The 18,192-nt window shown below is 40.0% G+C and overlaps 1 protein-coding gene across 1 annotated transcript in view; it reads right to left on the reverse strand.

Annotated features, from left to right (window-relative positions):
• Positions 1-18,192, reverse strand: part of LOC122789291 (phospholysine phosphohistidine inorganic pyrophosphate phosphatase) — a 1,206,440-nt gene that overhangs the window by 651,906 nt on the left and 536,342 nt on the right. The gene's annotated exons all lie outside the window — the stretch shown is intronic.

An 18,192-nucleotide genomic window follows, 5' to 3' on the forward strand; every position in this document is an offset into this window, starting at 1 on the left:
AAACAAAAACAAAGTGGAGGCTGCCCGGGATTTAAACCGGCAGTGCGGAACTCGGGATCAGGCTGCTGATCCCGGGACAGTCCCGCCCAAATAGGGACATCTGGCAACCCTGCTCATGGCACAATAGCTGCCAGTTGCTCAAAACACTCTAGCAGATCACCTCAGCAGGAACTTGATGGATTCCTATCGAGTGGCATCTACAAAGTGAAACATTTCTCAGCATAGTACAGAAATGGGGATCCCCACAGATAGACTTGTTTGCTACCAAAGAAAATGCTCAACTAAAAAGATTCTCTTCCAGGAGCAAAATACCCACAGCCTTGAGGCCAGATGCTTTCTCATTCCTTTGAAGCCACCTTTTCCTTTATGCATCCCCCCTCCCACCTGCCTCTTCTTCCTCAGGTCCTCCTAAGAATCACAAAGAAGCCCCAAGGGTCATTCTGATAGCCCCAGACTAGCCCAGGCAGCACTGGTATCCTCTGCTACTAAGTTTAAACAACGAAAATCCATGGCAATTACCTCAGAGAGTAGACCTTCTGACTCAGGACAAGGGGAGGTTTGTGCATCCCAACCTGCAGACTCTCAGACTCTCAGTCTGGATAATCCCCCAACATCCTCCTCTAAGCACGCCCTAATCAAACAAGTTCAAGACATTCTCAATGAGGTTAGAAGGCCTAGTACTAGGAAATCATACTCAGCTAAGTGGAAAAGATTGTCCATTTCGTGTCAGCAGCAAGGCCTCTATCCTAACTCATCCAAGATCTCTGCCATTTTAGATTACCTGGTTACCCTGGTTGACAGAGGCCTATCCTTTTCTTCCAATCAAAATTCATGCCTCTACTATTTCAGCCCACATCTCTATTCTTCCTCTTATCTTTTCCCCACCCCCTGCAGAAACAATTCCTTATGGGTGTGATTCACATCAGACCTCCGAGGAGACAACCCACTCCTCCATGCAACCTCAATTTTGTTCTGGAAAAAATTACTTTACCCCCCCTTTGAACCAGCAGCTTCTGCTGAATTAAAATTCTTAACTTGGAAGACTGCATTTTACTGGCTGTCCCCTCAGCTAGGAGGGTCTCTAAGCTGCAAGTTGTCATGGTAGTGGAACCATTTCTCATATTCCACCCAGAGTATCATTTAGGACTAGTCCATCCTTTATGCCCAAGGTGGTCATGGACACATCCTTTTTTTTTTCAATAATAATTCTTTATTTTTCTTTTTTTTCTAAATGTTAATACAATACTACAACCTATTTACAATATATACATGAATGCTTCCAACAGTTACATAGAGTCATTATACATAACTATACACTTCTAAATAGATATTACAGAGAAAAAAAAAAAAAGAATAAAAATCTAGTATCAGTATAAGACTTATCTAAAGACAACTCCATAGTTAGTCTGTACTTCCCGGGGAAAAGTGGAATGGAACCTTAAGCTAAGACAATGTTAAAGATTTGCTCCCATATTTTTGTATTATTTACACTTTTCTTATGATCACTAATTAATAATTTATGTGCTAAGATATGTTTTATCGCTACACTCTTGAAATTTTCCCATGAAGTCTGGGATGGGTTCAACCAATTTGTAGCTATATATAGCTTCATTAACAAAAAGATGATTATGAGTATGATCCTTTGGGATCTATCCAAATTAGTTGGTGGAATATGCAGAATCATAAACTCCCAAGAAAGTGTAGACTGTTGATATCCCATTTTTTGTAGTTGGAATTTCAAAGAATTCCAGAGTTTAAAAATACATTTACAACTCCAGAACATGTGTAAAAGGTCAGCCGTTTGATCTATACAATATGGGCATTTGGGTGAGTTTTTTGAGTTAAATTTATGTAAAGTGAGACACGTATAATACGCATTATTAAATATCATCAACTGAGTAAATAATAACTTTTGAAGGGACACTGATTTTAAGGTTAAGTTAATTGCTCTCACTATTTTACTATCCTCAATCGTTAACAATTTCTCCTTCCAGTATTTCGATAAAAGTATTTGGTTATTGTATTTCACCTCTTTCATCAAACTATATGACGCTGTTATATATTTACATTCCTGTGTTAAGGTTTGCCATAAGTTTAGGCAAATGTTTAAATCTTCTTCTTTAATTTTGAAATTCCTATTACTAAAATAGCTTATTGATAAGTCCTTTAACTGTCTTATTATAATTAAATACGAGTTAGGGAGATTCATCTCTCTTAGTATGTTATGTATTGAGATACCTAGAAAGGGATATAAATCAAGTATGGTTAAATTACTTATAAGTGGGAATTTCTTAAGGTCTATCAACTGATTACCAATTTTCAAATTCAGATTTTTGTGAAATGGTTGAAAAATCATCATATATTGTAAAAGATTTAGTGAGTTAAACAGACTTTGTACTGATATTATATATATTTTGATATGCTCCATCAAAACGTACATTTTAAGGGTATCTTTGTTTAAAAAAGGTAATGCCTTACAATTAATACCCAGACCAGCAACATGTTTATGATTTAGAATCAACCACTTAGGAGCCCATTTCAAATTGATCCTATCAAAGCTAACTACTCTTAGAATTCTATTAGCGTTTATTATTAAATAATATGTTTCAAAATTCAGTAGTTCCAACCCCCCCCCCCTATTTTTCGGAGTCATCAGTTTGTCATAAGATATCCTAACTTTTCTAGGTTCCCATACAAATCTAGCTAATTCTGTATGAAATTGTTTGAAGAATTTCCTGGAAATTTGAACTTGAGTAGCTCTAAAGGTATATAGTATTCTGGGAAGTATGTTCATTTTAATAATTGAGGTCTTTGCCATTATTGGTAATTTCAGATTATCCCATCTTTTTAAATCAGATACTATCTGTTCCCAAATTAACTTAACATTATTTACGTAAAAGTCTCTATTATCTGTTGAAAAAATAACCCCTAAATATTTTATTTTTTCTTCGGATTTTACCTGCCCTACCAATGGTAAAAGCGAGAAGGGTGTAGGCGTCTTTAATGGGAATACCTTGTTTTTTTTTTAATTTAGTTTGTAATTAGATATTTTTGCAAAGTCTTCCACAGCTTTTAATATTTTCTTAATATCTGAAACAGGTGTTGTGCAATAAATATTCAAATCGTCCGCAAAAGCAGCCATGGAAATCTTCGTACCATAAATTATTGGAGCATTGTGATAAATATTTTGTTTGATATGTAGAAATAATGGTTCTAAATATAAATTGAATAATATAGGAGATAACGGACATCCTTGGCAGGTACCATTCTTAATTTGTATTATTTTTGAGAGATTCCTATTAATAACTAGATTTGTATAAGGATTATTATATAGTTTTTTTAAAGTTAAAATGAATTCTTGCGGTATATTAAAACATGCTAAAATATCAAACAAACATTCTAAGTTCACGCTATCAAAAGCTTTTTGTGCGTCAATTATGAGTGCATATGCATTACAGTTCCTGTGAGTGGCATAAGAAATCAGTGTATGAAGTGATAACCTATTATCTGTAGTTTGTCTGCCATTTATAAAACCGGCTTGTTCATCTGATATTATCAGGTTAATTACCTTCTTCAATCTATTAGCCAAAATCGATGTCATAATTTTCATATCTATATTCAAAAGTGAAATAGGTCTATAATTATCCGGGTTATGTAAATCAGTATTCTCTTTCGTATAAGAATAGTTTTCGAAGCATTAAAGTGCGGGTCAGTAATTTTATTGTTAGTTATATAGTTAAATACCTGTGGAAGTATTTTCCCCAATATATCACTAAAAGTTTTATAGAATTCTGTGGTCAATCCATCCGGTCCCGGAGCTTTATATGGCTTCAACTTCTTAATTGCATCAGTTATCTCCTCTGAAGAAATTGGTTTAATTAAGTTCATATGAAGCTCATCACCAATCTTGGAAAGATAATTTTCTGCAGAAAATCATTATTACTCTTATTTATATTTACTTCCTGTTGTTCACCATATACTTGTGAAAATATTAGTTCATATACCTTCATGATATCTTCAGTATTGGTATATGTTTTATTATTAAAGTGTATTTCAGAGATTTGAGAAGGTATTTTCGATTGATTAATAATACGTGCTAGTGCTTTTGAAGGGGTCTGTATGTGATTGGCATATTTTACCAGCATTTTCTGCTCATAAAATGATAATTTACTGTTTTGTAGTAAAAAAAGGTCCTTCTGACATTTTAATAACTCCGTTTCAGTTTGTTTACTATAATTCCCAATTAGATCCTGATCCAGTAATTTAATTTTAGTTTCCAATTCTTGTATGTCTCTCACTTGTAATTTCTTATAATAAGTAGCCTTTTGGAGAAACATTCCTCTAATTTGTGCTTTGGTAGTTGCCCATTCTATGTCAGACGGATGACGGTGTTCCGAAAGATTAGCTAGTAATTGATTAAAGAACTCCTGAGCTTCTTTTATTAGATCTTCTTTATGCAATAGATATGGATTTAATGTCCAATTATAACCTCTAAAGCGTATCTTATGACTAGTGTCCTTAGTGAAAGTTAATGTGATCCTAGAATGATCCGACAAATGTCGAGCTTGTATGTATATGTAGGGATCAAAAAACATTAGTGCGTCTGAAATTAGAAAAAAGTCGATCCTGGAGCACATTTTATGACAACTTGAATAAAATGTAAAGTTATTTGCGTTCATTTGATTCTTATTATATTTAAATGGATCATATAATTTAAAATCTGTTTTAAATTCCTGTAATGCTATCACTGCTTCGTTATTAAAGGACCTATGGGAGCTTGATTTATCTAATTTAGGGTCTTGGTATGTATTCCAGTCACCTCCTATTATTATATAGTAATTATTATATTGATTCAGGATAAAATAAAGTGATGTTATGAAAATTTGTTGATTGGTACATGGGGCATATATGTTAAGAAGTATCACCGATTTATCGTAAAGTTTGGATACAAGAATCACATAACACCATCTTCCCTCTTTGTCCATTTTAAAATCTAAGATTTTCTCTTGGTACTGACTTTTAATAATAATCGCCACCCCTGCACTATTAGTTGTCCCTTCCGAAGCTATCACCTCTCTAATCCATTTCTTATTTTTAAGGGCAGTCCATTGATCATTAGTCAAATGGGTTTCTTGTAACAAAATAAAACATGCTTTTGACTGGAGGAGTAAATGAAAAAATAATTTCCTTTTTTTCAAGTTCTGGAAGCCTTTAACATTCCATGAGTCTATTATCCACATACTAAGATTTTTTAAAACTTTAAAGTATATTTTAAAATTGAAAAACGATACTAGATTCAAATGTATTAGCACAGTATGTAATATCTGGAAGCAATCTTGACGTCCTATCCCTAACCAGTGCCTATCCACTATTCCCCTGGACCAGGACAGACATAGGTTTTTTACACTGTATAAACTTCTATTGGTACACATCATTACTAAATATCTGTTCTTTAGCTTACAAAATAACACACTAAAAACATGCAAACAACCTATAATAACTACATCTAACTCTACAAAACCTAACCAAAACATTCCCTACTAAACACTGGTATCTATCTACAGCTCTTGAACACATTATTTAGTTAACACAAATTATATTCCTTACATGCAAAATTACTATTCTACCTCTCTAATAGTTCACATATATTATTAGTTCTATAATTTGGTTATATTACCCTAGAATATCTAATTATCTTATTTAAATCTAACCTAAGCAGATATATGACAGTTCTCCTATTAAACAGTAATGTTATTAACTTCAAGATAATACACTATATGTTTAATTTATATTTAAAGCATTAAATTTGACATTGTTTATCTAATCTAATTTATTTAACATTGTGATGACAGCAGCATTGGTGAATACAAGTAGCATTAACTATTCTTAGCAGATACTATATTTAAATATATAAACAATATCTAAATAGCACAATTCACAAAACATTCAGAACCACATCAGAAAAATAACCTTCCATTTCCCTTGGAATACCAGGATATATTATGCGCTTTTAATTTACTAACTATCCCCGCATTAAAACCCCTTTGTATCTAAACATTTACAGTATTAAAACACAATCTAAAAGCAGGAGAATAAATATTGCAGTACAGTACAATATTGTTGGCACATCCACATTCAGGCAAACTACCTAGGAAAATAGAATAACTATGATAACTTTATGTTACTTCTACCATATTAGTTAAATGACACATTTTAACCACTACATTAATATTCAGTTTAAATCCTACCTGAATGAATTCACATTCCCTTTTACAGAAATAAAAGTTGAAACATACATTAAAAGTCCACAAAGCCTCGTTTTTCGTTCCCAGTAGGTTCCCCTGCTTCCACAAAGCTCGATCTACTTCCTGGTCATGAAATCCTGTTAAGGGGAACCATTACATGGATGGACTTCCGGATGTGCCACAACGAAAGTGGACCCTCAGCAGCATCTAAAGGACTTCCTGTTGCCTCACGAAGGAACACAGTTCGTAGAAGCTGTACAAGTTCGTGGAATCTTCGTAAACAAGCTGGACCTGCAAAAAAAACTAGTTAATTATTAACCAAGAGGCCTGGTGAAGAAGAAAGAACAAACAAAGGATTTTGGAGCCTCGAGGTATAGTAGGCATGGAATCCCAGTATCCACATTGCTGTAAACAGACTGAATGTTCCAGTTAAGCTTCCGAAGTTGGGAGGGATTTGAAAATCTTCAAAAAGGTAAGTTTTGTTTCTTTTTTTGTAGAAATGGAATATTTGGATCCATCAACTGTAAAAATTAATGTATTAGGGTATTTCATCTGTTTCACCTGGAATTTAATATTTTTTTCAATAAGGAACTTGCAGTATGGAGCTAATGCTTGTCTGGCTTGTCTTATTTGCAATGGTAAATCCTGTCCCATAGAAACTCTATTATTTTACCACATAACATAACCTCCATTCTTTTTAACAGTTAGAATTATTTTATTTACATCCTGGTAATTGAGAATTTTGACATAAACCGGTCTAGGAATATTTGAGGCTTGTGTTTCCCTGAGAGCTCTATGGGCTCTTTCTATAACAATTTGCTTAGCCATATCAGAGTCCTTGAACAATATTTCCAGTATTTGTATAATGGTAGACATTAGATCATTATATTGAATAGTTTCAGGAATTCCTCTGATAATTATGTTGTTTCTTCTGGATCTTGCCTCCAAGTCCAGAATCTTGTTTTGCATAGATTGAATGTCCAGGTCATGAATATCTGTTTTTTTTGTAAGCAATGTTATTCTGTCCTCATTTTCGGATATCCTAGCTTCTGATTTATCTATCCTTTCAAGAATTTGACTGCATGTGGCACCAAAAGAAAGTACCTGGTTTGAAAGTTCTTTTAAAGCTTCTTGTATGGGCAACAAAGCAGTTTTGATGTCTTCCATGTTAGCCAGTTGATCTGGTTTATTTGTCATTCCAGCTTTTAAAAGTTCCTGTTGTTTTACAGTTTTCTGCCTTTTGATTGTTGAATCTTTTTCTGGTGACTGCAGTGCTGGTAATTTGGTTTTAGTTGTTGTTGTTTCCATGCTTTTTTCCTCTTTTGACATCATGAAACAGAAATCAGACAGATCCTTTGTTTAATACTCTTTTCAGAGTCAGGCAGACAATCAGCTCTAATCCTGTGAATTTAATTAGTTTCCTTCTGTTCTTTTACCTCTCAGGCAATGTTTGATTGTAGTAGAATAGTTATATCCAACGATTAATACAAAAAAATCTTGTAGTATAATCTCAGGGTTGATTTTTATTCCGAGTATCTGGAGAGCTGTAGATGTACAGTGTCTACAGAATGGCAGCCATCTTCGTCTCTGGTCATGGACACATCCTTAAGCTATACACCTGCCCACCTTCTTCCCCAATTCTCAGAACCAGGGGGAGAGAATCCTTTTCTCCTTGGATATGTATAGACAGCTCTGATACTATCTTAACAGAACTAAATCTTTCAGAAAATCAGACCAACTCTTTGTGTCCTTTGCCACTGGCTCTGAAGGGAAACCAGTTTACAAACAGACTATCTTCAAGTGGATTTCTCACTCCATTTCCTTTTGTTATAGCCATCATTGTAAAAAGCTAGCAAAGGCTGTCAGGACTCACTGTACTAGGGTCACTGCTACCTCTGCTGCCTTCCTGAAAGGGGTCCCTACCAAAAACATTTTGGAAGCTGCTACCTGGTCATCTGTGCATACCTTTACTAAACACTACCATTTATCAGCCTTCTCCAAGTCTAGAGCATATTTTTCCACTGCCATCCTGCAAGGTACCTTCTCTTCTCCATAATCATCTTTCCACAATCATCTCAGCTTTGGGAATAATCTCACAAGTCAGGACTGCAACAGTGAAACATGAAGAACATTGTACAGTTGTGTACACTTACCATGAATGTAGATGTTCGAGTGTATTCACTGTTGTGATCATCTTTCCCCCTTTGTCTACAGTAGGTTCATAGGTTCATAGATTAGTACTAAGCTAACTGCCCTTTCGAGCCATTTTAAGCTTAGCCAATTATCCCCTGTGAGAGTCAAACCCTGCACCTTGTGTTTGTAAGGCAAATACCTTAACCATTAGGCCACCTAGTAGTCTGCTTCTATCTTCCTCACTAACCAGAGGACCCCATGAGTGTTCTCCCTGCAGGGCCCATTTTCTGTCTTGGACACTTGCTTGTGGTTCATCCTGGGGGCTTTTACCTTCTAGGGGGAAAGAAAAAACTGATGTCATGGTATCAGCTGGCTCCCTTTATACCCAAGCATACTGACAGATAGGACATCTGACAGCCTTAGGAGGGGGGAGAATTTGACTCTGGTAGTCGGGCCAGCAAAGGGCTTCCACAGCAAGAAATCTCACAAGTCAAGACTGCAACAGTGTAGAGAAGCTGAGGGACATAATGGTATGCCAGACTCTGTACAAGTCTTGACAGAAGCCTGCGTCATCACCTCTGTTGCAGAAGGGGGCTGTGAAAGCACCTCACACAGAGAGAACAAGCCTTGGGGGATTGACAGATGAGGAACTGTTGTCATCTGAGGCACTAAGCTTGGGTCTTTTTTCCTTGTCTTTCCTACACTTATGGAGCTCAGCCTCAGGATGATGAGCAGACACCATCTGATGATGTAAACTAGATGGCAGACTAAGATGCCTAGCTAAGATTTCGGCCCTATGCTCGATAATCCTAGAGTTGAAAAAGGCGGAAATATGGCAATTAGGGATGTTGTGATCAGGGCCTAGACAGAAGACACACAATGTATGAAAGTCTCAGTGTGGGATTTACTTACCACAACAGAGACAATCATTATCCTCATCTGACATGGGTTAAAGCAAGAAAAGAGCTCCCCAATGGAGTACTTCACTTTTAGATGACTTCTCTCTGGTGTGGACCGACCAACACACTGAAAAAAGAAGTTATGCACCTACCATAACGTTCCATGTCAGTTGTCCTTCATCTCACCTTCCTTCTTGCTGGATGGGTTCGGAGCTGATCCTCGGCTCTGACTCGGCCATTTACTATAGCACATGAGCTCTTTACTGGCTTGAGGCTACCCCTTATCCTGGAATGCCTAGTTCCAGCTACCTAGATCTCATTTGAAATAGCTTACACTAGACATAATTATAGAAGATAATCCATTAATAAGCCTGGATATACAGTTAATTGTCATGGTTTAGTTGAGAAGTAACTAATAAAACAAATTAGCCAGTGAAACCATTGAGAAACTCCTCTCAATCCTCGAGGAAGGGGGAAGGAGGGAGGGACACAAGAAGGAAGGCGAGATGAAGGACAACTAACATGGAATGTTATGGTAGGTACATAACTTCTTTATGTTAAGATGTCCAATCTCGCCTTCATTCTTGCTGGATGGGACAGCTTCCCTAGCACCTCAATTCTGGGTGGCTCATTGGAACAGACTCTTCAGGACCATGGAACCAAAGGAAGCTGTGCCCCGGGAGACCACATCTACTTTGTAATGAGAAATGAGTGTATGAGGATCTGCCCAGGTAGCTGCTGCACAAACTGAATCTATGGGCAGTCTAGATAGAAATGCCACCGAAGTAGCTACTGACCTGAATGAATGACCTTTGGGTTTTGTTGGAAGATCTTTTTGTCGCAAGTGGTAGATATGGACTATGGTGGCCTATAACCATTTCGACAATGTTACGTTAGAAACTAGAAGGCCTTGTTTGTTGTTAGCAAATGAAAGGAACAACTGATCTGATTTTCTCATTTCTTTAGTTCTATGGAGACAAAAATGCAGTTGTCTATGCACATCCAATTGGTGTAATTTGTATACTGCCTTGTTGGAATGATTGGGGAAAAAACAGGGAGTTCAATGGATTGATTCAAATTGTGGTCTGAACAAACTTTAGGTAGAAAAGATGGATTAGTTCTCAGAGAGACCCTGTCTTTGTGAAAAACTAGGTATGGAGGGCGAACGCCTAATGTGTGAAGTTCTGAAATCCATCTGACAGAAGTAATAGCAACTAAGAAAAGAGTTTTCCAAGAGAGAAACTTCAAAGAACATGATGCTGCTGATTCAAAGGATGGCAGTATCAAGGTGGCAAGAACTAAATTGAGATCCCAAGGTGGACCTGGCTCATTCATGGGGGTCTAAGTAGAGATGTACCTCTCATGAAAGCCTTACAGAGTTTGTGAAACATTATACTGGAGTTAAAAACTCCGACATGAAAATTTGAAATGGCAGCCAGTTGTACTCTGATGGTAACAGCAGCTGCACCAGAATGAACCAGTTCTGCTAGGAAATCCAAAATTTCATGTGCAGGAGCTGTAAAAGGATCTAAATTCCTGGAATCTGCCCAGTAAGAGAATCTTTTCCATTTGCTAGCATAGACTTTCCTTGTATTTGCCTTATGGGAGGAAACAATATCTCACGCACTGCTGTGGAAATATAGGGAAGCCTAGCTATGATTGGAAGTGGAGTAACCAAGCTGTGAGCTTGAGAGATTGGAGGGATTGATGTAGCCTGCCTGATTAATGAATCAAGAGGTCCGGTACTGGGTCCAGAATCCAAGGCTGGGCTAGAAGGTAGGAGTGAAGGAAAAGAAACCAAATCTGTCGAGGCCAATAGGGGGAAATGAGGATAATTTTGCAACCCAACAATTTTGCTTTCTGAATGACTTTTGGAATTAGGGGAAAGGGGGAAAATGCATAAAGATGTCCCTGAGGCCAATCATGGACTAGAGCATCCCTGGGAGTCTGACCTGGAGGAGGAAAAAGGGAGAAGTAACTGCTGCATTTGTTGTTGAGGTGAGAGGCAAAGAGGTCACAGCAAGGCTGGCCCTATTTGCGGAAAATAAGATCCACAATTTCCAGTTTTAGAGACCACTCATGAGGCATTAAGATAGCCCTGATGAGCCTGTCCGCTATTATGTTGGATGTCTCAGGGATATGCATTGCTGTCAGAAAGCATTGGGAGGAACTCGCCCATTGACACAGTCTGAGGGCCTCTCAGCACAAGGGGTAAGACCTGGTTCCGCCTTGTTTGTTGATGTACCAAACCACTGACATACTGTCCATCTGTATTGCCATAGTCCCGGCAGGGAGAGAGTCTTGAAGAGCTTGCAACACTAGCAGCACTGCTCTCATCTCCAGGGCATTGATGTGCAAGTGATACTCGTGAGGCTGCCAAGTGCCTTGGACTGTCTTCCCTAGATAATGCCCCCCACCCTATCAGGGAAGCGTCCGTGGTCACTGTGGCCACCGGATGGGATTCCATGAAAGGTCTGCCCTGAGTAACTAGTGGGGAGACCATCCACCAGGAAAGGTGTCTTTTGCAAGATTCTGTAAATAGCATCATGTGAGACATGGGTAATTCCTGGAAGAACCATTGTGTGAAAAGAAGCCACTGAAGGATTCTCATGTGAAGCATGCTAAGGGAACTAGAAGAATGGCTGCTGCCATGGACCCTAGAGCTTAAAGAACATATTTGACTTGAATTCTTTTTGATGTAAGGGAATCTTGTAACCTCTGGATATAATGGCTAGTACCCATTTGTCTTTTGTAATATTTTGCCAGGCGGTTGGGTACAATGAAAGCCTTCCCCTGACTGCCTCCAGAGTTGAGCAGTCGGGCACCACTTCAGGGATGTTGATAGGGTTTGGAAGAGAACGTATCGCTGTCACCCTGATTTTGCGGACCCCCTCTGCCACGAGGGTGGCATCTGCCATTGTTAATATTTCCCCCTCTGCTCCTGGGGGAAAATTCACCACGTGTATCAGGCAAGGGTCCCTGGGATTTTCAAAACCACATCTTTCCACCCTTCTGACCTTTTGGGTATGGTCTGGTAGGAGTGGAAAAATGGACTCCAACATCAGAGAGCGTCTTGCCTTCCTGCTGGTACCTGGTAAGCCTGTCTTTCTCCTGAGGCCCAAAGAGAGAGGAGCCATCAAAGGGGGTAATGGTGAAGGATGCTTTGAAAGGTTCCACAAACTGACACAGCCGCAGCCACGAATGTCTCCTAAGAGCTACTACTGTTCCCGCAGTTCTACTCGCTCCATCGGCTGCATATGAAATGAGCCTCATGGAGGACTTGACTATTGAATTAAGAGTCGCAAGCTGGGTAGCTACCTTGGCTGAAGCTTCTTCAGCTGTAGGATCTTGTAGGGTCTCTCCAAGCTCTTTTAGGAGATCCCTCTGAAGCCTAGTAAAATGGGAAAGATAATTCAGGGACTTAAGGGAGAAGGTCGCTGAAGAAAACATTCACTTCCCATATCTGTCCATCATACGAGAGTCTTTATTCGGTGGATGGACAGATGAGGAGCTTTCAGCTAACTCTCTCTTTGTGGCTGCTGCTACCACCATGGCATCAACTGGGACCCCTTTATTTAAAAATTGTTTGTCTTGGGGAGCTGTGATGAATTTATTGGGTCTCCTCGGGACAGGTTCCATGGAATCTGGAGCTGACCAAGCCTTTCGAGACACTACAGACATGAGTGGATCAAAAGGTGGAGACACCCAGGAGATGGAAGGTCAGGAGCCAAATGCATCCAGATATACAGACTCGTCCTTGGAGGGGGCTAGGGAAGTCCAACTATGCCTCAGCCTGAGAATCTCAAGGATGTCTGAAAAGGAAACATCTTCAGAGGGGGACCTTGGGAACCCCTCCGATTCATCTAGGTCTGCATCTGAGGTCACAGACTCAGGGGAGTCTAGGTGCTTCCTCTTTCACTTCTTCCAGGGAGCCTGCCCTGAATGCTCTGGGGAGGCTTCAGAAGAAGAGGGTTCACCCAATGGGGTGTCCTGGGGCACAGGTTCCCTATGATTTGGGGCTGGAGGAGAAGCAGAGGTTGTCACAGGCACCGAGGGGGATGGAGCCGATGGAACGGATAGTGGAGCCGTCTGTGGGGACAACACTCTCCCCATGACCTCGAAGGTGCCACGGTCTCGACACAAGGAGGGATCCAGCTTTGAAGAGACCAGAACACCACCCTGTGCCGAGGGCGATGGCTCCGAGGCTGATGTGGGAGCCGAGCTCAACTGAGCTGATGCTCCAAGAGGGAGAGCAGGGTCAGACACGGGTCCGATGCCACTTCCCCCCTCGAGCCGATGAGCGAGATTCGGTGCCCAGATACCTCGATGGGTGGAAGAACTGAGGTAATCAGAGCCAGCATCGGAGAGAATGAGGATGTCATCAGAGCCAATGGAACCACTCTTGGAGCGCCCATGGACTCCGGCTCTGAACTAAGTATAGTCGGAGGAGGTATCAAAATCAAAGAGGATGGAGCCAAAGCCTGTTGAGGTGGGCTTGAAAGCATTTTAGCAAGGGTCTGTGACTTAAGCAACCTAATGACCACTCTCTCCACATCATAATCCGATAATCTCGAGGATCAAGAGGAGTGGGAAGATGAGCGATGACTGGATTTGCTTTGGAGTAATGGTGATTGTGGCACCGAGCAAATCAGCTCCAAAGAAGGAGACCTAGCTCTTTTGTGGCTCTGAGACGGCTCCGAGGTAACAGTTGGAGCCAACGGAGGGGTAGTCTTGTCGGTGCCAGCCGGCACCGACACACTTGGTTTGTCAAGCTCACAGGTCGGTTCCAAACATGGAGCCGACAGCTTGACTGGTTTCAAAGGTTTCAGTGGCTGAGATGCTTTAACCAGAGAATCATGTTTTAATAATCCATAGAGGATAAGCTTGTTTTTCTACTACTGCAGGACCCTTGGACTAAAGGCATGACAAATAACACAAGAGTCCTGCAGGTGCAGAGTCCCCAAGCAATAAACACAACTAGTGTGCCCATCTGTCAGAGACATCTTCTGACAGCATAAGTCACACTTTTTGAACCCTGAGGTTTTAACTTCCTTAGACATACTATACAAACAGACACACTACAATAATAAAAGTTATATTGAAAAAACCTTAAAAGGAGAGCCTCTAACTTAACCGTCTGTCCTTACGGGGGGGGGGACTCTCTAATTTAAACTTGTTCGGGAAACAACAGAAGTCCTAGCGACTAAGGAGCGATGGCCAACACAGCACAAAACAAACACAGCAAAGGCAAGATAAGGAGTTTAGGACTAAATAACTGACAAACTACTATAGAAAAGTGAAGAAAATACTACTTTTCAAGTAAATTTCTGAATTTCTAAGAAGAGAAAAAAGTTATACTAAGCCTGAGCCAGTATCGACACAACCTCGCAGCTGAAGTGGCAAATGAGATCTGGGTAGCTGGCGCTGGGCATTCTGGGATAAGGGGTAGCCTCATGCCAGTAAAGAGCTCTTGAGCTATAGTAAATGGCCGAGTCAGAGCCGAGGGTCAGCTCTGAACCCATCCAGCAAGAACGAAGGCAAGATTGAACAACTTAACATCACTGCTTCAGGCTCCAATGGCAATAAAAGACTGATGTCATGGCATCGTCTGGCTCCCTTTATACCCAAGCATACTGACGTTAGATAGGACGTCTGCCAGCCTTAGAAGGCTGGAAGTTTTTACTCTGGTAGTTAGGCCAGCCAAGGGCTTCCACAGCAGGTGACCCAACAAGTCAGGACTGCAACAGTGAAACACAAAGAATATCTGCCCTTATCTATTAAATATTAATGTGTAAAATGGTCTCTGCCTGCCACTATACTTCTGAGGCAATCTGCCTTAATAATGTCCTCTAAATCCCAAGACATAAGCATCAGTGATGATGGCAATACAGGAATGGGGGGGTAAAAGAGTCAGGCTCAGCATATATATCTATCATCCCAAATGAAATGTGCAAGCCGTAGATATATTTGCTTGGTGAGACGTGGTATCTGTTAGTTGATACCACTGGACTTTTAGAGTCCACTGCAACACTTTCATGGGACCACATGACTAGTTACCATTATGAATTCCAAAGCATTGAGGCACAAGATATAAAAAACTAAAAAAGGCCTGTATGATCTGGCACACAGTATTTTGCAATGGAAGGATCCTGTGCAATGGAAGAAGAGCTATGCAGGATACAATGCTTAGTGTGCATCCAAAGAATGCGAGGATCTGAGAGGGCACCATCTGGGACTTTGCAGTGTTCACTGTGACCCTCAAAGAGTGGAAGATACTCAGAAGAAACTGTGTCACAAGGATAAGACTTCTGAGTTGGGACAGCCAGCAGTCAGTTGGCTAAGTAACAAAATACTTAAAACACTTACAACCTCAGGTTCATTTCAACTGTGATGAACAACTTGGGAACTGAGGAAAAAGAAAATTGACCTGAAAATGGCTGAGACCCACCTGGAAGAGAAGAAATCTCTTGGACTCCTTTGAAATTTTTATATAGCAGAAGGTTGATTAACACTCTAAAGGACACTTTAACAAAGTCGTTTTTGTGTTTAAATTACCTGTTTAACTGTTGTAGGCTACATACTCAAGTGTGATAGCCATTTCTGTGCATTTAAAGTGTTTTTTTTTACTGTATCTGCTTTATTTTCTGAAATAAAAAAAAAAATATATATATACTTGTTTTTCCACCTTTCTAAGCTAGTATAGTCCAGTTTTCAGGTTAGTGCTGAATATAGGGCTGTGTTACAAGTTTCTGTGTTTGCCCATACCTGACTTGGATTGAAGGAAGTTTCTCTGTTCACTGTGAGAGAGGGAGCTTTGAGCAGCCTATCTGTCCTTGGAGGAGTGGTTTCAGCCCAGAAATGATAGTTTATTGGCCATTTTGGGCTAATTTCTATCACTTTCATTTCCCTGCTATAAAACCCACATTTGCAAGGTATTTGTACTAGTATACAGCTCAGCAAGCTCCTGCCTGTTGTCCTGCAGAGTTCTACAGCAGCAGAGAGACAAAAGAGAGACTTTGGAGTGATTAACTATCATTTTTCTGCATTTTCTTGCTGCCTTTAGCTAATTCCACCTAAAACACCAATTTTCTAAAGTTTTTGTGATTTAAAAAGCTTGTTTCAGCTACATATTGTATTTATTTTACTGCCTGCACTTTAACAAAGTTGTTTTTGTGTTTAAATTGCCTGTTTAACTATTGCAGGCTACACACTCAAGTGTGATATCTGTTTCTGTGCATTTAAAGTGTTTTTTTTATTGTATCTGCTTTATTTTCTGAAAAAAAAAAAAAACAAAAAAATACTTGTTTTCCCACCTTTCTAAGCTAGTATAGTCCAGTTTTCAGGTTAGTGCTGAATTCAGGGCTTTGTTACAAGTTTCTGTGTTTGCCCATACCTTACTTGGATAGAAGGAAGTTTCTCTGTTCACTGTGACAGAGGGAGCTTTGAGCAGCCTATCTGTCCCTGGAGGAGTGGTTTCAGCCCAGAAATTAGTAGTTTATTGGCCATTTTGGGCTAATTTCTATCTCTTTCATTTCTCTGCTATAAAACCCGCATTTGCGTGGTTTTGAGCACCGGGCAGTGCCAGTTAGCTAGGGTATAACTATTCCCGGCTCCACAAAGTCTACTCTTTAATTTTTCCCTTGGAACTAGGCAAACTTTCAACTTAAGCACTCAAACCATTCACTTCTCATCCTGGCACTTGCTCAAAACTCATAGCAAGCACTAATAAACCTTAGCACTAGACCCCCCTATATTGTAGAGTAGGACAAGGCTCTCTATTCAACCTTACCAGCCAATCAGTAAAACAGTTCACTGTACCTATCCAGACATGTCCAAAGGGCAGTTTCAAGTGTACTCTCTGGTCCAACTGATGAATCTGGGCATTTTGAGGCAATGTTACAATTGCCTCATGTAGAGAGACAACCCTCTCCTCCTTCCGCCAAACACTAATACATGTGAGATGCAATTATACAGCCAAATTGGAGGCTAAGCTCTCTCAACCCAAGACTGGAACAGGCAGTCAAGAGGAGAAGGGAATTACTTGCATCACACCACCAGTGTCACATAGACTTATGAAACCTGCACTGGCAAAAAACACACATAAATACACAAAAACATACATGGAGGCTCTAAATAAAAATCTGCAAAAGCAACCATGAAACACATACTTCACAAAACCAGTGTGCCACACAATCACAGCCCTTAAGGCAAAATAGCATACTCAACACACTAGTAATAGATGACTCTATAGTCAGGCACACTGATGTCCCACTCACTAGGCTGAACAAGGAGGTTAGCGTTAGCTGCCTGTCGGGTACCAGGATCTGCCACATAACACAAGCACTCAGGTCACTCCAGAACAAGTACAAATTTGACTCTGTCATTGTCCATGTTGGTGTGAATGACCTGAGCCATACCTTCCTGGACTCCATGAAAAGAGACATGGAGGAGCTCTCTGATCAAGTAACCCAGGCCGGTATGACCCTGACACTGTGTAGCATCCTGCCCTCACCGAGAATGATACCACGGTATAGAGAAAATATTATCAATTTCAACAATTGGCTAAGCTTCTGGTGTCATTCAAAGGGGATCCAGTGTCTGTCAGCCTTGGATGACATGCTCGACAAGCCATGCTGCTTCGCTAGAGATGGCTTGTACCTGTCACCCTTAGGCTTTCGAATACTGGCCAAGGTTCTTGTCACCCCCATAGTGCCTTTTTTAGGCAAGGCTCAAAAGACAAACCCACTGCCATAAATAGCACAAGTAACAAAAAACTGAGGGTAATGCTACTCAATGCCAGAAGTCTAAACCTCAAAATGCACGCACTCGAGGCACTCCTCAGTATGGAGAAAATTGATATATGTGCAGTAACAGAAACCTGGTTTAAGGCTCCAGAGACAACCCAGCACTATCAG

This window comes from Protopterus annectens, chromosome 14.part0, assembly GCF_019279795.1.
Source record: "Protopterus annectens isolate FY-2018-M chromosome 14.part0, PAN1.0, whole genome shotgun sequence".
NCBI classification, from domain to species: domain Eukaryota; kingdom Metazoa; phylum Chordata; order Ceratodontiformes; family Protopteridae; genus Protopterus; species Protopterus annectens.